A 23,132-nucleotide genomic window follows, 5' to 3' on the forward strand; every position below is an offset into this window, starting at 1 on the left:
ATCACTGTCTGGCCACCACCACCCTACCACCGCCATCACTACCAATGCTACCATCGCTTGACCACCACTGCCACAACCACCACCCCCGCTGCCTGACCGCCACCACCACCACCGTCGCCACTGCCACCATCATTTTTATCTCCAGAGCTACCACCACCGTCGCCATTTCAGTTTTTTTTAAGTATATATTTTGGGATAGGAATATTTTTATTATTTCTATTTCATTCCTAAAAAAATTTTCAGATACCAAACAACATAAAGTAATTATTCATTTCATTTCCATATGTTAACCAAACAAGACAAATGAATGATAATGATCAATTTCATTCCTTTGTCCATTCCATTCCTTCTTTCATTCCATTCTCCCTTCATTCCATTCATTTCAAACAAACATTAATAGTTTTCCCATTTTATGTATACCAATTTTTATGGAAGTGGTAGTTTCAAATCAATATACTTTCTCAAATGAAAGTTATGTTAACAACATTAGGGTTTTCTCTTGTGCCCTCTAATATCAAGTTTCTTTTGTAGTATGTTGTAATTAAGATTTAATTACATCTTCTCGTATCATTAGACTATGATCAATGTTAAAGAAAAGTATGATATATATAAAGTTAATTAAGATTATTTACTTACAAGTGTTTTTAACAAGTGTTTCTATTCATATAGGTTGAAACTATCTGATGTGATTTCTTTGAAATATATATGTCATCATTTATTTATATTTTAATTAACTTTCAATGTAAACCATTCTTGGTGCTATCACATTTACTGATGACTCGCCCTTGCACACGGGTCACAAATCTCCGGTCATTCCCTCCCACAACCTCAGCACGCAGGCGCCGATGATCTAATTAATAACATTAATGTTCTCAAAAGACAAAGCATTTGATGGCATGAGTTTTAATTAGATTTCGGTTTTTTTTATGTATATTAAAGCCATGATATATGGAGTTCGAATGTTGATTTGGGGTAGTCAACCCATAAAAAATAAGTATTTATTTATGGAAAATGTAATAAAGGATGTAAAATTGAACCTTTTGACTTTTGTTTTTGATATAAAAGTGGACAACTTAAAGGGTTAAAACTTTTTGTCAGTCGAAAATGATTTTAAACAAGAGAAGGTGACATAACATGTTCCTTTCAATACTTGATCATGATGATATGCATAACGATTGTGTGCTTTCAGCGATGGAATTCCCACTTAAAGCATTGGATTCTTGTGAGCATTATTCCTCGAATTCCATCCATTCACTCTCTCACTTTATAACTATTAACTATAAACCTACCTATATTCTAATAAAGTAAATTAATTGTGACATATGTCAGTTTATGGTTAGACCTTATAACTTTTTTTCTTCTAAAAACTAAAATCTTAATTGACCATAATGCATGTATATATTTACTTTCCTTTTACATTTTATTTATATAATTTTATAAAAATAAATATTAACATATTATTTTATTATACATTCCAAAATACTTTGTGAAATCCACAAATAAACAACAAACCATGTTTGTTAAAGATTGAAAATAATATATAATTTCAAATGTTATAATAACATATTTTATTATGTATATTGTTGAAGATTAAAAGAAAAACAAAACTCGAACATGCTTTTATTTTACAAAGTATTGTTTTTAATTATTAAATCATAAATTTATGCTCAAAAGTTGATCTTTTTTTTATCAGTCCATTTATATGTTATTATTATTATTGTAAATTGTCATATAAATCTATAAGTTATAAATATATGCTTTAAATCTATCAATTTATTTTTTTTGGTTAAATTAGTAAACTATATATTTTTTCCGTTAATTTAGTAAATATATCAGTTTTATATATAAGCATAAATATAATACAATTTTCATATACATCATGTTGTTAATTTCTTTACTTGTAATTTTATAATTTATATATCCAGGCTTTAAAACTAGTATAAATACAAATGAAAAAAAAAGATCATACACAAAGGATTGTTAACGTGCAAATATACGAAGGATTATAGACCTTTTCAAACAAGAAAGTTTTTATTTTGACGCATGAAAAAGGGTTTGGATGGGTAAAATTGATGACTTTTTTTTTTCTCCCAAATATTTTAAATGCCAATTGATTCTTTCATATATATATATTATAAAAAAAATTATTAATATTAGCTTAAATATTTTATTCTCTTTAATTTAAGAATAATCTCATTATATGTTTATATTAACAATATCTAGTATATTGTGCACAACTATATGCATAAGTTGCTGCAATTACAAATATACGTCTCGTAATTATTAGCATAGACTGTGTAATTATTTTTATAAATTACGTAATATTTATGTTTAATTATTTATATACGTTACATAATTATTGCACGTAGTGATATACATCTCTTATGTGTCACGTATACTTGTCTTTTAATATTCTTAATATCAAATATATATTATTTTTATTATTTTAAATCATAATATTTAATCATTTTGAGAATTTTACAAATAATCTATATTATATTATTAAACATAAGTAATGGACAAAAGAGTTATTTCACAAATGAAGGCCATGGACAAAGATGACAATTCATAATAGGGCAGGAAAAGTAATTTGCCATTATATCGTTTCGCCTTTCAAGCGTCTCATCAGCGACGGAACTACAGGAGGGTCCGGGGGGTCCGTTGACCCTCCGGCGAACCCTCCGACAACTGAAATTTTGTTAATAGGGATACTTTACAGAGAAACTTTGTGTTGACCCTTCAAAGTTCCTGATATAGAGTGAGAATATGAAGGTGAAGCACGGCTGTCTTTTATTTTTTCCGGCCGGTGAAAACGTTCTCTGCGTTGTAGTAGACAGATGGAAGAAGATGAAACGAAAAATAAATTATTAAAAGTATAGATAGGACAAACGATAGTGTGTGTCTGACAACTCTACCCACATCAAATAAATATATATCTGTATTAAATATTAATGATAATTTTATTGATATGTTTAAATTTTTTATTTTACTTTCTGCCATCAAGTACTTTGTTACTTGTATTGTTAAAGCATATGATAATATGATATTATTAAATTTCTTGTTATTGTTTTCTAAAATATATAAGTTAGAGCCTATACATTTTTTTGTGTGTAAGATATCCTTTTACAAAAGATACATTAAAAAAACTTTAACCGAACACAAAACAAAGGTTATATTAAATTCATTAAATACTAATAGCTATAAAAATATCAGGTTGTTATAAAATTGGTACTAAAGTTATGCGTTAATGAATGATTGTTCGGTTTCGGTTAACAAATATTATGACCCCCCGGTTGAAAAGTTCTGGTTCCGTCACTGCGTCTCATACAAGTTTACGAAGCGTCATGTCTTATGTATTTACTCTTATATCATTTGTGCCTCTCCATAATCCAATCCAAATATGTATGTATTATGTAATAATAATAATAATAATAAAATAATATCTATAATAACATACCCCGTAATACATAGATACGGTTTACTGGATCCACCATATTATTCTAATATAATAATAATATACTCCGTAACACATACATACCTGTTTGCCTATCCCCTACTTCCCAAGGTTGGGGTTAGGGTTTACTGCTACTGCATAAGAAATGGCAGCTCCTACCTCTTTGCCGCTCCGACCACCGCACCGCCCGCTCCCGGTTACATCGAGGCACTCAACAGACTTCTCAAGACCTGTCTACCAGAGGCACTCCAAAGGTTAATTAATTAACCAGTTTGTTATTGTATAATAATTATTACATTTATTATATAATAATAATACATACATACATACATACGGTTTATACACTGGAAAAGCAATCACAATACGTTTATACTTATATTAATTAGGAGTAATAACCCTCTAATGACTCGTAACTGAATGTTATTCAATGCCCAAATCAATTGACATGATGAGCCATATGCTATAAGTATGACCCATGTTTGCAGTTGTGAGTTCCATCTCTCCAACCATAGCACCACGAAATCAGGTACGGTATGCTCTGCTTCAATATGTTTTGCTTGGTCGAAATCTTGTGCTTTCTCACCTACGCGAAACGCAGTCCAGAAAATCAAGCTTTCATAGGATGTGCTGCTGGTGGTGATTTGGTTCAAACAGAATATTTTTTGGCCATTGATGGCGGACGTGGAGACGAGGAAGGTCACCTTGGGGCTTTAATGTTTGGGTGGATTGTTATGTCAGTCAAGGTATACAAGTTTTCTTCTCCTATAGACATCTTGTGATTGTATTTTAGCATATTCATTTTTTACAAAAACAAACATTAATCTTATTCGAAATAATGCATATGTTCTTAAAAATGCAGGAAACCTTGAAATTATGAGGAATAGCAAAACCAATAGCTGCAGAAATACTATGAAATGTATAGCACGGGGGGCTGCTTCCCCGTCCAGTGAGTCTTTATACAATTATATGCATTATGTAAGAAGTTATAAAAACTATATTGTGTGATAACTATTGCAGCTTATTAAGTTTTTTACCGGCCATCATATAATGTGTAACAGGTGTTGGCTGGAAGTTTCTGCTTGTGTTGCCTCGTGTTGTGGCTTGTATGATTATTAGTAATGGTTTTCTAACTCCTGCTCTCTCTTCCAGGTTTGTTATTTTGTTTAACAATTTGGTTGATTTATGCATCTTGTTTTTAATTCTTTTTTGGTTTTCCCTTATCTTTATACATGAATTTGGTTGTTTCTGTGACACTTTTGGCCTCTGGTTTGATTTGGTTATTTACTAAATTTACCCAGTTAGATGGTTTTGAATGTTAAAAAATACATGCCAACTGATCTATTTTTGTTTATTGATTTGGTTTTTTTCCTTTCTTTTAAAACGAGTTTATTGTCCTCTGGTTGACACGAACTCCATTTCTTAACCCGCTCTTTTTTTGCATGTTATTACTTGAAACTACAGTTTTACAACAAGTGGAAATGTAAAAGAGTTACATTTACACGATAATATTGATGCTCATTTTTTTTATATCCGTTAACTTTAGGCATAACATACTATGTTAGTTCAAACCGTAGCAAAAAATGAAAAACTGGATTTTTTTTTGGTAAACTATTCATTTTTTGTATCGACTTTTTTAGTGTTTTGCCATGTAGGCTTGAGAGTTTTTTGTCCACTATAAAATTCATTCATAATTGAAATTGATGACATTTATGATCACTGTGGAATTAAGGTATAATATTTTTGTTTTAAATAATTTACATACTACATAAAATTAATATCAAGAATGATGTTTTCTTTCCCCACCCTAGATTGCCACAGTTTTTCTTTCCTTGGAATGTACACAAACTGGTTACTTTACCTAGCTGTGTTTGGGGATTCATATACAATCGGTTAATGTCAGTTATGAAACTTCCTTCATGTAGTTTTATTAATAACCACGATTAGCCTAAATAGCTTGAACTTTAAACTGCTTTATGTATTTCCATGTATATGCAACTGCCATAATAGGTCCCACGGATGTATTCAACGTCTTAGATTTTTGAACTGTTAAATTTGTGGTCCTGTCTTTTGGACGAGAATTGCAACTTCTCACTGTCAAACTCACAAATCGGTATGTTTGGTATGTTTAGTCTATCTGGTAAACTTAGTAATTTAGTAAGAATGCATCGTTAATTGTATTCATTGTGGTTGCAAGATGAATAAAATTAGTTGCAGGTTGTGTGCAATATTGTGGTTTCTAATCTTAAACTTGTATGTGAAATTGCTATGCACTTTTAGCTGTTAGTAATTAGATGCAATATATGAAAAATTGACATGCATTTTAATTACATGTTTGGTAATTTAGAGCTTAGGTTACCAGTATGTAAACTGAATGTTTAGTTAATCTGGTTAGTTAATGTGAACAATTGAAGTCAAGGTAAGTAATTTAGCAAATGCACTGTTAATTGTTGACTCTGATTGATCTGCCGGCCCATTACTGCCACGCCTGTGGCCTGTGGAAAGACAAACAAGCCTCTGGCCTTCAGTTTGCTATGTGTAGGCGCTGCCTTAACAGAAGTCTACAACAGTGCAATGCATCGCCGCTTATTCTTATTTATATATTATCTTTTTGCAGATAAGAAAGCGTATGAAAATGGGATAAACATTTCAACAGGATTTGGGTTTTTGGAGTTTCGTTATGTGGATACGGTTGTACATGTTTGCAGGGATTTATAGATATATGTATCGTGTTTTGTTTAGAGTGTAGCGATGATGATGTTAACATGCTTTTGTTTCAGGGAATGGTTTTGGATGGAAATGCTCTTATATTACAATTTATGCTACGTTAAGAATAATGAAAAGGTGAAAGAGATTGTGCGAAGATCAAAGTTCAACAAAGTTAATTGTGAGGAATGTAGCTTTTGAAGCGACAGAGAAAGAATTGCGCCAACAGTATAGTCCTCTCAGCCATGTAAGCTTTTGTCAAGGTTTATTTGAGTTGGTAAAGTTTATTGAGAAATCTGCACGTATTAAAACTAGCTTTGTTGTACATGTTTGATTATGTCACAATAAATGCTGTTAACAGTTTTTTTTTTTTATGAGATATGTGTTTACAGGTGAATTGTTTAAGGCTGCCAACAACAAGCTTCGGGAAGCATGGAGGATTTGCTTTTGTCGAATATGCAACCAAACAAGAGACGGAGGGCCAATTTTGCATGGTCTTTTTGTAATTTGTATTTTTTCATAGTCTTATGTTGTGGACCCATATGGTAACATAGATGAAAAAAGATATTACTATACTTGTGGTATATAGTATTTATATAGTATTTGATACTTAATGTGAGTCATTGAGATCACCTGTCAATGTTATTGTATTGAAAATGTATCTCCAGTACAATCTACTCTACTCATGATAAAGGCCTAAGGTCTAAGAAATAATACCCTTTGTGGCCCTTTATATAATATATCGTTCCCAATGGAATTAACTGCTCTGTGAATTTAAATCGTTCGATCATCTTGAGGTGAAATCCTAATTGTTGTAGGTTGTAAGCGCACGAATTTAGAAAGGGGCAATATATACAAATGCTAAGTTGAAACATACATCATGTGTATTTAGTAGTAGTAGTAGTAGTAGTAGAGCGACACTTGTTAAGTTGCGGAACATAGTTAGCCAACAAGTTGACAAGTGTCTTATCCATTACGTAGACACATGACGTTTAAAATTGGTTTTATACCCTAAGCCATATATGCCGATTAAGCCTTTGGCCTTCTTATCTGGCTAAGGTGTCCTCTCAATGGGCGGATTAAAAAAATGATTACGGGTTTTTGCAAGATAAAATGAAATGTTTATTGTAGAAAAAATTGGTCAACTATGTTTGTTTTGGTAAATTTCCCGGCTGAACAGATATCCAAGTATTCAAGTCATTTATTTCGTTCACAGTATAATGAACGCTTCGCGAGCGTAAGCGAACATTAACGAACGAACATGACTGAAATAGAATGACACATATAAACGAGCGTATATAACGTAACATAGATGAAGTGTTAACATCAGTTATTGATTTGGTTACATGATGTGCTACTTTTGCAATCTGATTTTTGTTGGAAATACACGGTGCTAACAAAAACTGATTTTCAAACATTAATTTGTTTTTGCATATTTCAAAAACTAATTTTCAAACATTAATTTGTTTTTTCATATTTCTAAACATCTAAGTAGGGATGGCAAAAAAGCTTGTGCCCGACGGGTATAACCGAAACCCGAAATAAATGGAACGGGCATACCCAAAACCCGATGGGTATGGGCCATGTATGGGATTAGGATTTAAAAATTTTCGTTTGTATGGGCCAGGTATGGGATTAGATGATACCCGGCCCGATTACCCGAAAACACATACCCGTTTACCCGAACCATATACCCAAATTATATACCCGCAAAATTCTTTGTATTTCATAGGTTGTGTAGCATATATTTACAAATTTTATACAAATTATAATGATATTGTTTATTTATTGTTGTGCTTATATATGTGAAATGCATTATATTTAAATTTGTAATAGTTATTGTATGAATAAGATGTATAAAATAATTATAATGAATAAAAAAATGTACTTGAAAGTCCCAACGGGTATACCCGATACCCACGGGTATGCCCGATACCTGACGGATAATTACCCGACAAATACCCGACGGGTAATGGGCCGGGTATGGGACACAGTTTTACAAACGGGTATAGACATGGGATTACCGATACCCGGCCCGTTGCCATCCCTACATCTAAGTGGGCTCATAAAGACACCGTGTATTTCAAGCAGCTACAAATCACTATTCGCAAAGTGCACTTTTCTTTATGAGGGGAGCGCTTCCCACAAAGCTCCGAATAAGGGAAGAAAGTTATTTCTGATTGGTAGGTTGGTTTAGTTGTGTTATTTTCAACAAATAGTAATAATAATTAAAATGATTGATAGGCGTGATGACGTGACACTAAATGACACGAAACGCCTCCATAAAAGCTTCTTCCACTACACACGTCTTACAAATGGCCATTTTGATAATTTCAACGCACTCGCACCGGTAACCCGTTACACACCTAACCAAACACTAAAAACCAATATGAAAGGATAATTTACGCGAACCCACAGCAACGCGCGGGCAATACTGCTAGTATGTACTAGTGTGGTTGCGTTTTGGCCCTTCTAACTTCTAAGGATGATACGTTAAAAAGTAATAATTATGTTATGTTATTTGCTAGGGCATACATGTCCAATATAATTCTTCAACTTGTTTTCTTTACTCTCATTTTTTCGAAGGTCTTCTACACATTACATAATAAGCTTTAAACAGACAGCATGAGTTGTCTTTTATAAATATTTGAATACCAAAGGTCTTCTTGATCAGCTTGGATAAAATATCAAATACGTAATGTCCACGATGACTACACACCATTAATGTTGCTAAGAGCTGTGTTATTTTTTATATATTTTTAATTGTTTGAATGACCAACACCATACAAAACACTGAAACATCCCTTACAAATTTAAAACTCTCCAACATATATATCCATGTTACGTGGTCGAGTTTCGACATGTTTTGAACCCATAGAAAGCTAACCACCTTTATCTTTTCCACCACGTCGATAAGACGAACTACCATCCTCTCCACCTCTTGTCAAGAATATCCCGAACCCAATGGAGAGAACTCTATACCAACACGAAATATATAACATGCCATAAACCTTGGGCTAGACCACACGAAACAAAAATATGTTACATAGTATCTTAGAAATCCCCGCAAAGAGCGCACAAGACTGAGGGGGCAGCAGCGAGCCACCAATGTCACGCGGGTTGGAAGACGCCCTCCACGCCACCAGATTAACAACCCAGTTATTCCAGTTGAACCCAAAATCAGGCGATTCACCACGAACTGATAATTATAATCTCGATTTGTTAAAGATAAAACCGAGGGGTGGCTAGGTGGATCTCAAGGGGAGGATAAGGAGGAGATCAAATTCAAATATATTATTTAAAGTTTAAGTTTATCTTTATTAGTTTCCTAGTTCTAGTCAAATTGTGATTGTTAGGTTATAAATAGTTGATTTTGTTTTCATAATAATAATAAGAGAAGTTAGAGAAAAGAGAGTTAAAGTTTTAAGTTCTTTGAAGTTCAATAATATATTCTGTTTCCTCCGTCTCAATTATTAACACCATAACAATCATGGTTCCTTGATATTCTTTGTTTAATCCAATATAACCACAACAATAGGTTTGTCATACGTAGCCTATCGGAACCGTAATAGTTTCTGTTTTTTCGTCTTCAAGAATACGACTCAAGTTAAAGAGTTCTAAAAGTCCAAATTGTTTCTCCAACAATCGGTATCAAGAGCGTAGGCGATCTACGATCTTTGGGAAGTTCAAGAACGGTGTGGGGCGACTAACCACATCAAATCGGAAACTCGAAGACCGGGTATTATGGCGGATGAAAGACCGGTTGTGCAAGCAAGGGAACCAAGTTCAACTTCGTTGCAGTGTTCGAAGTTAACAAAATCAAATTACAACACTTGGGTTGTAATTATGGAATCGATTCTTGATTCTCAAGAATTATGGGAGGTGGTGTCCGGGGAAGCCCTAGACGATAGAAAAAACAAGGTGGCTAGGGCTATTATTTTTCAAGCCTTACCGGAAAACGTGCTGATGCAAGTTGAAAGAAACCATGATGTTCATGAGATTTGGGAATCACTACGGGTTAGATTTCTCGGTGTTGATCGAGTGCAACAAGCTCACTTACGATCGTTAAAGCGAGATTTTAATCAATTGAAGATGGGAGAAAAAGAACATGAACTCGTGAAATACGCCTCACAAATTGATAGTCTGGGTAGCCCTATGGAAGAACATGAACTCGTGAAAAAATTGCTTGATAGCGTTCCGGACCGTTTTATTGCTATTGTTGCAACTATCGAACAGTGGGCCGATCTTAACACTATGGTGTTTGAAAACTGTATAGCAAGGTTAAAAGCTTTTGAAGAGAGAATCAAAGGCAAGGAAGCATTGGCCGAGATGGGAAAATTATTGTATGCCAAAAACGATAATCAAGGAAAAAAGGACACCGATCATGACCGGCAAAATTATGCTCGGGGTCGTGGCTCCTCGAGTTATGACCAACGGGGCCGTGGAAGAGGCCGTGGTCGAGGTTTGAGTAGAGGACGAGGTCAGTTTAATCAAAACAATGATAACCAAAGAGACGGTAACCAACCGAACACGAACAACCAAGGAAAATATGGCAATCAAGGAGCGAATCCAATGTTTTGGGCCACTTTGCGTGGGAATGTCCGAGTCCACCGACTCAAGAAGCGAATCTCAACCAAGCCGAGGCTAAGCCGCCAACCCTTATGATGGCCTCAGTTGAAGTTGATAAAGATTAGGTTATGTTAAACGAAGAGAAGGTTCATCCAATCCGTTACGCAAATGACTCGGTAAGCAATTCAATTTGGTGTTTAGATAATGGGGCGTCTAGTCACATGACTGGATGTGAAGCCCACTTTGCCTAAATTGATTATCGGGTGAGCGGTTTGGTGAAATTTGGAGACGGGTCCAAAGTGAATATTAAAGGGAGAGGTTCCATTATTTTCGATTGCAAGAATGGTGAGCAGCGGGTTGTGAATGATGTTTATTACATACCCGACTTATGTAGCAACATATTGAGCATCAGTTAGTTAACCGAAGAAGGGTGTAAGGTTTGGATAGCCAACGACCACTTGTGGCTATACGAGGAAGGAGATCGCTTGCTAATGAGAGTCCCGAGAAGTCCAAACCGTCTTTATAAGATCGAGCTCAGAATCGGAACCCCGGTATGTCTTTTAGCTTCCGTTAAAGACCAAGGATGGCTATGGCACGCTAGACTTGGTCATGTTAATTTTGAAACATTAACTAATATGAAGTCTAAAAATATGGTACGTGGTGATATTCAAACTTTACATGGTGAGCACGTTTGCAATGCATGTATGCTAGGCAAACATAGTAGAAACCCGTTTCCTAAAAACACCATGTTCCGTGCCACGAGACCATTAGAGTTGGTTCACACAGATTTATGTGGACCAATCTCACCTCCTACCTTAGGAGGAAACCGGTATTTTATGCTTCTTGTAGATGATCATACGAGGTACATGTGGGTTTATACTATTAAAAATAAGAATGATGCTTTGGGTGTTTTTTTTTAAAAAAAAGTTTAAACAGAAAGTGTAGTTAGAGCATTCGTTAAAAGTTAAAGCTTTAAAAAGTGATCGAGGTGGCGAGTTTCTCAACAAATTTTTCACCGAATATTGTGATCAAGAAGGAATAAAAAGAATGCTTACGGATCCTTATTCTCCTCAACAAAATGGTGTAGTTGAAAGGCGAAACCGAACGATCCAAAATGCAACAAGAAGTATGATGAAAGATATGGACCTTCCATAAAATTTATGGGGAGAAAAGGTGAGACACTCGGTTTATGTGTTGAATCGGGTACCAACTAAAGCATTGAAGACGGTGACCCCCTTTGAAGCATTGATGGGCCGAAAGCCCAACATAACACACTTACGAGTGTTTGGGTGTTTAACGTACATGAAGATACCCAATGTCAACCTTTAAAATGTTAGTGCACGGTTTTGCGTCTCGAGTCTTTGTATTTATGTTTTGTATTTATTAATATTGATTCCGCCTTTAACAAACGGTAATCTTTCTAAATATAGCAACCCGTCATTAACTCCCTTGTCGACACATCTATTTGTGTGAGTCATGGCATGATTTGAGTAAGATCCAGCTGAAATCGGGGACCTGACAAGTGGTATCAGAGCTTGTTGCTGCTATTTTGGAAAGATTGCTGCTGATTGAAGATTTGAAGAAAGATGACGTAAGCAGACCACTGTTCAATTGAAAAGTGACGTCAGAAGCTCTGTTTTTCATTTTTCTTCCAAATCTACAATCATTTGGTGTTTTCTCTTCCTTATTTTGTTTAAAGCTTTAATTTTTTTATATAAATCTTGTTCTAATCGCATCAGACAACTCAGATCTGAACAACCGGTTTTCAGATCTGATTATTTTTTGAACTATGTTTTTACAAGAAACTATTTTTGATTTCTCAAAATGTCTGGTTATGAAGAACAAGAAGTGTCTACTAACAAGATTCCTAGACTGTATGGACAGGAAAATTTCACAAAATGGAAGGTCTTGTTTGAAGCAACCGTTTGCTATAATGATGTGGATATGTGGAAGTCAATTAAAGAAGGTCCACAAGGGGCTGAGGAAGATGGTGCAAATCCAGCTATAACTACAGCTGTGAGTGAAAGAATGAGGAAAGTAGATGACAGAGCCTTAGCTATGATAAAGCTAGGACTGTCCTGGGAAATATTGACCAAGGTTGCACTTCATCCCACAGCAAAGGCTATGTATGATGCAATTCTTGAAATGTTTGAGGGAAATGTTGAGCTCAAAAACATCAAGAAGCAGAGATTTAAACAGCAGCTAGAAAGATTTAAGTATAAAGATGGAGAAAGGTTGAAGTCTATTCTTGAAAGGTTCTTAACAATAGTGAATGATCTCAGAACCACAGACTATGTCATGACTGAATTTGACTTGAATACCAAGCTGCTCAACTCTATGCCAAAGGAATGGTACACTGCTTGCAAGTTCATCCTTCAGAAGCACAACTTCAATGAATTGAAATGGGATGATGTAGTGTGCTTCCTTCAAGCTGCAGAGATTGAGATGATAGAGAATGAGATGATTAAGGAGGAAAGACCTTGCTTAAATGTTACAAATGCATTGATTGCACCCATGGGAAATTTGACTACCAAGAATCAACAACAAATTCCCATTATTGATGAACCAGTTGAGCATAGTACTGATACTCTAAAATATTTTGTTGGAGGTAGCACAAGTAATCTTGGAAACCAACAAAGATTCAATGTGCAACTGATTGATGACACTGATTCTGCCTCAATGACAAGTGGGAATGTACCTCATACTAGTGGTGGACATGGTCAAGGCAGTGAAGCACATGCCTTGCTTTCAATGTTTACAGAGTCATATAATGCATTTGTTGCAAAGAATTTAATTCACACAAGTGTGGTACAAGATGATCTTGAGCAGATATATGCTGATGACTTGGAAGACATGGATTTGAAGTGGCAAGCAGCCATGTTGGCTCTTAGAAGCAAAAGGCTATACAACAAGACTGGTAGGTCACTCCTATCAGGGCCTAATGAAAGAATTGGTTTTGATAAGTCAAAAGCCATTTGCTATAATTGTCAACAGCCTGGTCATTTTGCAAGAGAATGTAACATGCCAAAAAACTTTCAAATGAACCAGTTTCAAAACCAACCAACAGCAACCTCAATATCAACAGAATCAGCAGAGAATCAACAACAACAACTTCAACAACAACTTTCACAACAATCCCAACAACAACTATAATCCCAACTTCAACAACTTCCAACCTCAAATGAACAATCATAATCAAGGAATGCCTCAGAATCAAGGTTTTCAGAGAAACAACAACCAAAACCTTCAAACTGTTCCAGACAACACTATTCCAGCCAACCAAAATCAGATCAGAAATCAAGGAAATGTTGCTGTAACTACACAACATGAGTGTAACTTTGATTGGAGCAATCATGAAGAAGACATTGTAGATGATATCAAGAAAGCAAATGTGGCATTCATGGCCATAATTGAGAAAGAATCTGGATCATCATCTCAGGTACACTCTGCTCCTACTATTGATTTAAATGAAATTATCAATGAGTTAAAAGTAAAAGTAGGCAAGCTGGAAAGTGAGTGTTCAAGAAACAAAGTATTATCAATGCATATGAGGCAAGTGAACTAATAAGTGAGGAAAGAATTAAAAGTTTGGAAGAAGATTGTGTAATCAGTTATAAAGCTCAGAAAAGGTTCACAACTGAAATAGATGGATTAAAGAAAATGATTATAGAAGAGAAGGTGCAGAACACAAAACTGCAAGCTGACAATGAATTCTTGGAGAACTTGGTCTCCACTGGAAACATCTGTGGAATTCTAAACCAAGTTAAGGAAGAAGACAAGTACAAAGCAGTACCACCACCCTTCAACAACAACTTTATGCCAAAAGTTGATAAAGAAAAAAGAAATGCATATCTACAACAATTCAAAGATGTTTTTCAAGACAAAGAAGAACTTGTGGATTTGTATAAGAATGTTGAGGTGAGTGAAGAAGGAGAGTTTGTTGTGAAGAAAGATTTGAAAGAAGAAAAGTAAATTGGAGTTCAAGTCTCTGAAGATGACTTTGATTCAATTGATTTGAATCAAGATGACTTGAGTGATTTAAGTGATCAAATCACTGGTGAGGAAATCAAAGCTGCTGAAAGAGAAAGAAAATACAAGAAACCAGAAACTATTGACAAACTTCCAATGTATCCACCAGTCACACCTAGAATGAAGAAACATAATAAAAGAATGAAGAGAGAGCATGTTTCCTTTGACATATGTGAAAATAAGAAGGTAAATTACAATGCTGTAAGACCTCCAAGCAAAGAACTATGGAAAAGTTAAAGCAGAACAACAAGAAAAGGGTGAAAGAAGAGGTGGATGTTGAAAATTTTGTCCCAATTTACCCTATTTTCTCTAATCATGAAGTCCTTGATATTGGAGAAGTGGAAACCATGGAAGAATATGAGAAGAGAAAATCAAGGCATAGAGAAAATCAAGATGAAGAACCACTGAATATGCAAAAAATTGTGTTTGTAAAGAGCAAGACTGAAAGACAAGACATCAAGATTGAGGAATTTGTTCCTTTCTCAATCAACTTTGATAGTCTAAAGAATCAGAAGACCATTGGAGTCAAAGAACCAGACCAAGTGAAAGATTCAAGAAAGAAAAAGAACATGAGAAATACAAAGGAAAGGTTTGGTGTAAGAAATGTGATGAGTATGGTCATCATACAGACTCCTGTAACGAAAGACTCAAATTCAAGCCTTTTCATGTCCCAGATGATACAAAGTATGGATAAGACTTGTTGTGTACAAGTAAAAGTATGATGAATACCTGGGAAAGGGAAAAGTTTGTGAAAAGGAAGTTCTGAAGAAAGAAAGCCAAAAGCCTTCAATGAAAGCCAAGAAACTTGTGGCTAAGCATGCTCAAAGGAGTAAATCTCCTGTAAAGCATGAGAGACAGGTCAAACAGAACTCTCAATCCTTGAGAATCATTCCTAAAAGGGAGACTCAATCTGTCAAATCAGATAGTTCTCAAGGATCATCAAGCAGTGAGAAGACAAGAATCAGAGGTGTTATTCCTAGAAAGAAACCCACTGAACTTACTGGTGATGAAAAGTTTCTAATGAAACATGGATTTGAACCTGAAGGATTCCTTTCGAAACCTAAGGCTGAAACTAAGGTTGAGACACTTGCTGATGTAAGAGACTACTCTAAAAAGAAGGACTATGCGATAAAGGAGTATGTCACTGACTTAGCAGAATGCCAGAATTCAACTTCATTTGTTAAAACCCCAAGAGACTGTGGTTATGAAACAGACAATTCAGACAATATAGAAGTCACTCATGAAGAACCTGAACCAACAACACTCACTTCCCAAGCTGCCACTGAAACTGAATCTGATGAGCTGCAAGTCGATCTAGCTTGCATTTCATCACTCAACTAATCAAACTCTTTCTTTTGTGCAGGAACAGTCCACTCCTCTGAATGACATATGGTATATGGATAGTGGTTGTTCTAGGCACATGACTTGTGACAAGAGATCACTTGTCAATTATGAAGAAAAGTTTGAAGGTCCTGTAGCATTTGGAAGTGATGAAAATGGTGGAAAAATTGTTGGAAAGGGAATTTTAACAAATGTAAAAGTTTCATTTGATAATGTTTTTCATGTTGAAGGTCTTCAGTACAATTTGCTAAGTATATCACAAATGTGTGATAAAGGGTACAAAGTCAGTTTTGATGATTCACATGTTTCATCCTAAAACCTGAGTTTGTAATCCCACCTGAAATGATTATGATGATGGCACCAATAAATGGCAATCTATATGAATTGAATATGAAAGAAGCTGTTTCAAGGGGAGGTGCATGTTTTGTCTCCAAAGCCACTGAAAATGAGTCAAAATTGTGGCATAGGAAACTTTGTCATGTGAACTTAAAGAACATGAATAGACTTGTCAAAGGTGAGCATGTAATAGGCTTACCTACAAGAGAGTTCAAATTGGAAGATCATTGTAGTTCATGCCAAAAGGGGAAACAACACAAATCTACTCATAAGTCAAAGCTCATCAACTCAATTGATCAAGTACTTGGATTACTTCACATGGATCTCTTTGGTCCTGTGAGTGTGCCAAGTATAGGAAAGAAAAGATATTGTCTTGTGATCATTGATGACTTAACAAGATATACTTGGGTTAATTTCCTAAGTACTAAGGATGAGACTGCAGAGTTAAATAAGGGTTGTGTAACAATGATTGAGAACAAATTGAATAAGAAGGTTAAAATGATGAGAAGTGACAATGATACTGAGTTCAAGAATGGAGTTATGCAATAATTTTGTGCAGAAAAGGGAATACTACAACAATTTTCAGCTCATAGAACTCCTGAACAAAATGGTGTTGCAGAAAGAAGAAATAGAACTTTGATTGAAGCTGCAAGAACCATGTTAGTAGATGCTAATTTACCTGTTACTTTTTGGGATGAAGCCATAAATACAGCCTGCTATGTTCAGAATATGGTACTTGTCAACAAGAGGCATAACAAGACTCCTTATGAAATTTTTCATAACAGAAAGCCTTATATCAAGTTTTTCAAGCCCTTTGGATGTAAATGTTTTCTTCTACACACAAAGGATTATTTGAACAAGTTTCAAACAAAATCTCTAGATTGTTTCTTTGTTGGATATTCTACACACTCAAAAGCTTACAGAGTATATGTGAAAGACCATTTGAGTGTTATATAATCATCTGACATCATCTTTAATGAGAATCAATTCAATAGAGTTGATGGTGCAGCATGACTGTTTGATCATGAGAAGTTGATAAGGTCTTTCAAGATTTATCCTGAAGACTTTGATGACTCATTCTACAAGACCAGTGTAATTGAAGAGAAAAATAAGAAAACATTGGACTTGGAAGAATTATGGAAGAAGGTTGCTAGAAAATAAAAGGAATATACTTTTGTGAAGAATTCCTCAAGTGATATTGTTGAGAAAGATCAAGAAAATAATCAAGAAAGCAATCACAGTCCTGAACATGATCATACTGAGATCAATCAAGACAATCAAGAAGTACAAAATGATCAAGTTCATAATGAGGGAGAAACAAGTAACCTATTAAGTGAAGAAGAACCTGCATCTACTGCAAGATTTCAAGATTTATTTGAGAGACTGAATTTAGAAAACAATGGTGCATCTACTTCATGACAACATAATGAAGAAGCACCAGAATTTCATGATGCAGAAACTGATTTGATCATTGAAGAACCAGATCTCAATGAAACAAATCTTGACACAAACGTGTCTACAGATATGATTGTTCAAACTCCTTATATGGAAAAGAATCATCCTTCTGAAAACATCATTGGATATTTGCATGAAAGAGTCATAAGAAGTTATTATGAGATTGCAAACATCTGTCTTAATCCCAAATAGAGCCAAAGAACATTGCTCAAGCACTAAAAGACAATAGTTGGGTGGAAGCAATGCAGGAGGAACTGACACAGTTCAGAGACCTACATGTGTGGGATCTTGTTGATAGGCCAATAGACAGATATGCAATAGGAACTAAATGAGTTTTTAGAAACAAAAGGGATGAGAGGGGTTTGGTGATTAAGAATAAAGCTAGACTTGTGGCACTGGGATGTCTTCAAGAAGAAGGAATAGACTTTGAGGAAGTATTTGCACCTGTTGCAAGACTTGAAGCTATCAGGATCTTTCTTGCATATGCTGCCTCAAAGAACATTAAGGTGTTCCAGCTTGATGTTAAGTCTGCATTCCTAAATGGAAAGATTGATGAAGAGGTGTATGTTGTTCAACCTCCAGGTTTTGAGGATCCTTTGTATCCAAACATGGTGTATAAGTTGAACAAAGCCCTATAAGGATTGCATCAAGCTCCTAGAGCTTGGTATGATGAGCTGTCAAATCATCTTCTTGAAAATGGTTTTAAAAGAGGAGCCATTGACAAGACACTATTCTACAAAAGAAAGGGATCAGACTTGCTTCTGTTACAAGTGTATGTGGATGACATCATCTTTGGATCTACAAATGAACAAATGTGCATGGAGTTTGAAGGGCTAATGAAGTCCAAATACAGCATGAGCTCTATGGGAGAAATGAACTTCTTTCTTGGATTGCAAGTTCAACAGAAAGCTGAAGGGATCTTCATTTACTAGACCAAATATATACAGGACATTTTGAACAAGTTCAATTGTCATGAATACAAAACAGCTTCAACTCATATGGACACTAAAGAAAAGATGATTGCTGATGAAAAGGGGGAGCCTGTAGATGAACATGAATACAGAGCCAAAATTGGATCCCTGATGTACCTGACTGCAACAAGACCAGATATTATGTTTGCTGTTTGTGTGTGTGCAAGATTCCAATCAAATCCAAAAGTCTCCCATATGAATGATGTGAAGAGAATTTTTAGATATTTGAAGGGAAGACCAGACTTGGGAATTTGGTATCCAAAGAATAAATCTTTTGACCTAATTGCCTACACAGACAGTGATTATGATGGCTGTAACATGAGCAGAAAGTCAACCTCAGTAGGATGTCAATTTTTGGGTGAAAGGCTAGTGTCATGGAAATGCAAGAAGCATACTACTGTCTCAATCTCCACTGCAGAAGCTGAATACATTGCTGCATCTGCCTGCCGTGCACAAGTTCTATGGATTCAAAATCAGATGCTGGACTATGGTTTGAATTTTCTGAACACCCCTATTCTTATTGACAATACTGCTGCATATTTTACTGTTAAGAATCCAGTTCAACATTCTAAAATAAGCACATTGAAATTAGACATCACTTCATAAGAGATTGCAATGAAAAAGGTTTGATTGAAATGCAAAGAGTTGATACAAGTGACAATTTGGCTGACCTGTTCACCAAACCACTTGATAGAACCAGGTTCAACTTTCTTCTGAAAGCCCTGGGAATGATCAACTCTGATGAGATCTGATTTAGGATGTGTGCCTAGTTGTGTACCTCTATGTGCTAACTGATTATTTTGTTAGAGGTCACACATAATGAATGTTTAGTGAATATGCTTGATTATGTTGCTTGATATGTTAACTGTTATGTGCTTTAACTGATTATGTATGCAAAGTTTGACATGATTGTTTGATTGATATGTTTGCATGTTTATCAGTTGTTGTGCCTTTGTGATGTTAGTATAAGTGTTCTTGTTATGAATTAATTGTTGATGTAGGCTTATCTGACATCATTGCTTAATTGCTTGAACATGTGCTTTATCTGATCTTCTGATGTTATTAAGATAAGATAGATCTTTAATGTTAGTACTGTCTACTTGTCTTGATAATATTAAGTTTGATTAAGATTTGTTTGTGTGTGACAACTGTTTGTGTCAAAATGAGTCTTATGTCAAAATTAAGTGATAAAAATGAAGTTTTCTAATGAATTTTGCATAAATACTTTATTTTGGTCAAAACATGAGCAAGTTGTTTAATGGTGTAGAGATATGATAAGATTATTTAGTTCAAGCTTTAAAGAAGCTTAAAAGAAAGTTTTTTTAAAGAAAAGACTCAAGTAGTTATTTTTGCTGAAAATTATGTTATTTTCCCAGTTGAAAGGACATAATTCACGTGTATGTTTGGTCCTTGAATCTCTACAGATTCAAAGGATAGCCATTGACCTGAAAACTGAATGCATTTGGGGCAATAATGACTTGTTTCTTATTCCTTCACTTAAAACTATGTCAATAGCTCTGACTTTGAAAGGACATATATTCACATGTATGTTTGGTCCTATTGACCACTTGTGGTCAAACATGATAGCCATTTACCTGCCAATGAAGAGATATTGGGGTGATTGAATATTAAACTGTATTTAAATGGGAAATTATAGTACATTGACTACTTAGCCAATCATATGGATTTAATAGGCTAAAAGGACCTTAGTATAGTCATTAACATGTATGGTTGCTTTCTCATGATGATGTAAAATCTAAGGTGATATAAACATAATGAATATGCTGATCTTTATGTGGAGATACATAGTTGTCTTTGCATGTCTCAAGATAAATCTCTCCAAATGATAGGCAGAAAAGTGATTACCCAGTCATACACAAGCCTGTTGTTATTTGGTCATTCAAAATGAAATATCTTTAAATATGATAAAGAACATGCTTTAAGAAAATTTGAGAAAATATAAAAAACAAGGGGAAGAATGAATAAATCAACCAAAAGTTGATAAGTGTTTTAAATATTTTATCAAACAAGAGGGTTACAACAAGAACTACAAAGATGTTGACAAAATCTGCCTCATCTTGAATGAAAAGCCTGTTATTTAACAGTAAGTCCAACGTTCAACCTCTATATATGTTTGAAAATCAAAAATACAAAAAGATCCAATAAGTTCTGTCATACAAAAACAATTTTTGACCAAATACAGGAGGTTGGAGTCAAATTGGGGTGATCTGTGAAAAGCCAAATAATCTTTGAGAAGAGATATGAGGCATCATAGCACAGTGTTGACCATTAATACATTAAGCTACTAAATGAACCTTAATCATATCACCAAAGAGATGAAATTCATGCTAAGTTTATACCTGCTGTTAACCTATCTATGTTGTCATAATAATGCTGAGAATGAAGTATTGAGAAAGCTACTTAGTCAATATGATCCCATTCTTGAGATCTTTTCAGAAAATGAAAGAAACTGGTTTGCAAGGAAATACAACTGAAATTTGATCTCTAAATGCACAATTTGCTCTTAAACTATGATCTATAATGAAAAATATATTTTGACAAGTATTGAAAAGTGTTTTAAGTCAAAAAGTGTTGCATTTTGCCTTTAATAGGTTGAATATGTAAGTTCGGGTAAGGTTTGATGTTTTCTAACTTTTCCGGGCACAAAACAGTTGAATATGTATCTTCGGGTAAGGTTTGATGCTTTATGACCTTTCTGGGCAAGCCTAGTCATTTTTAGCTACGTTTATGATTTTCGGGCATGCTCTGAAGTGTTTACACTTTCCGGGTGAGTACACAACTGTACTAATTTCCCGAGAAAGCTTGAAGTCTTGAGATGATTATGTGTTATAGCTAGCTTTTAACAAGAAATTCTTGTTGCGAGCAAGCTTTGCATCTTATATGCTGAATATTATACCAAGCAAACTTTGTGAACTTCTTGTGTACACCGAGTAAGCTTTGTGATTTGTGTGAATATGTTTTATGTGAAATTACAAGTGTTTTCCGGGTAAACCTGTTTTCCAGGCACACTTTATACTTCGGGCACACTTTGAGTTTTTCAAATGTTCCCTTAGTGTACTTGGGTAATTTCAATCTAACCTTTCGGGTACAAAGGGTGCTATGAATCCCTTTCGAGCACATTGTACTCTTGAAATATTTTCGAGCATACTCTGCTTCAAAGTATACTTGACTGATTATTGTGAATATGTACTTCTACGGGTAAAGTTTTGATTAAATGTTTTTAATGAGCAAGGTAGTTAAATTAGATGTAAATTATTTTCGGTATCTTAATTGATTCCTAGTAAGATTGCATGCTTGATGTGTTATACTTGATTAATGTTACTTGTGATTCAGTTCTCAAGAAATCTTGTATTTCGAGTAAGCTTTCTTCATTTTAACTTCTAATTTTATACCAACTAATAATCGGGTAAGCGTTAAGTAAGTGGAAGAATACCACGTAGACTTTGCAAAGATATACTTTTCCGAGTAAGGTTTGCTAAACCTAAATGATAAAAGGTTGTATGTTTTTAAAATGTTTTTAAAATATCAAGTGGATAATGTTACTGTTTGACAGCTAATAACTCACTAAACGACAAAAAACATTTAAAACCCACTTTCAAAAGGTATATAAGAGGGAATTAGAATTATTTTTCAACACTATTTTCCCCTCTCTCCTTCCACTGCAACTGCTTACTCACAAAGAAACCTAAACCGACTTATCGCATTCATTTCTAATCTAAACCCTAACTTGAATCAGCCCTCTAATTCCGACTCGATAAGCAATAATAATGTGTTTTCCGATCACGATTAGACTATAATGGGCTATGTTTATGTTTTTGATTACTAATACTCTGTTTATGTGTTTAGGTTATAAACTTGTTGAAGAACAGGTTCTTGATGATTTTTCTCTCTTTCTTCTTCATTTTTATACCTTAAAATTACTTAAAGTACTGAACTTTATGACTAATTTCACTTTGAATATGTTTGTTTGTGTTGTTCAGATATGGTAGAAGAAGAGCAACCCAAATACTTCTTTAAGAAGAAGCATAACATGTGTGCACTATTACAAGTCACACCAGATAACGAGCCGGTGGCGAGAATGATTACACGGATGGCTCGATCAAATGTCAATTTTGCTTTTACTGAATGCCCAATCATCTACAGAAATCACTTACTAGATTTCTGGAGATCTGCAAGACTTGTGGATGATATAAATGGTCGGAGAATTGAGGCAACCGTTGCAAGCCATGAGATACATGTGACAGAAAGAATTA

At 34.7% G+C, this 23,132-nt stretch overlaps 1 long non-coding RNA gene across 4 annotated transcripts; it reads left to right on the plus strand.

Moving 5' to 3' along the window:
* The first annotated feature begins 3,560 nt into the window (after nt 1-3,560).
* Nucleotides 3,561-7,356, plus strand: LOC143583378 (uncharacterized). 4 transcript variants are annotated; one of them, XR_013144182.1, is made up of 5 exons: nt 3,561-3,708; nt 3,940-4,197; nt 4,314-4,400; nt 6,232-6,404; nt 6,550-6,873. It is a non-coding gene; the product is annotated as an uncharacterized LOC143583378 (long non-coding RNA). The 4 variants fall into 4 exon arrangements; XR_013144175.1 differs by having other exon boundaries at nt 3,609-3,708; nt 3,841-4,197; nt 6,550-6,874; XR_013144168.1 differs by having other exon boundaries at nt 3,590-4,197; nt 6,564-7,356.
* Nucleotides 7,357-23,132: the final 15,776 nt, after the last annotated feature.

This window comes from Bidens hawaiensis, unplaced genomic scaffold (genome assembly GCF_021521415.1).
Source record: "Bidens hawaiensis isolate Kalapana, Puna unplaced genomic scaffold, B.hawaiensis_p1.1 tig00000142_1, whole genome shotgun sequence".
NCBI lineage: Eukaryota > Viridiplantae > Streptophyta > Magnoliopsida > Asterales > Asteraceae > Bidens > Bidens hawaiensis.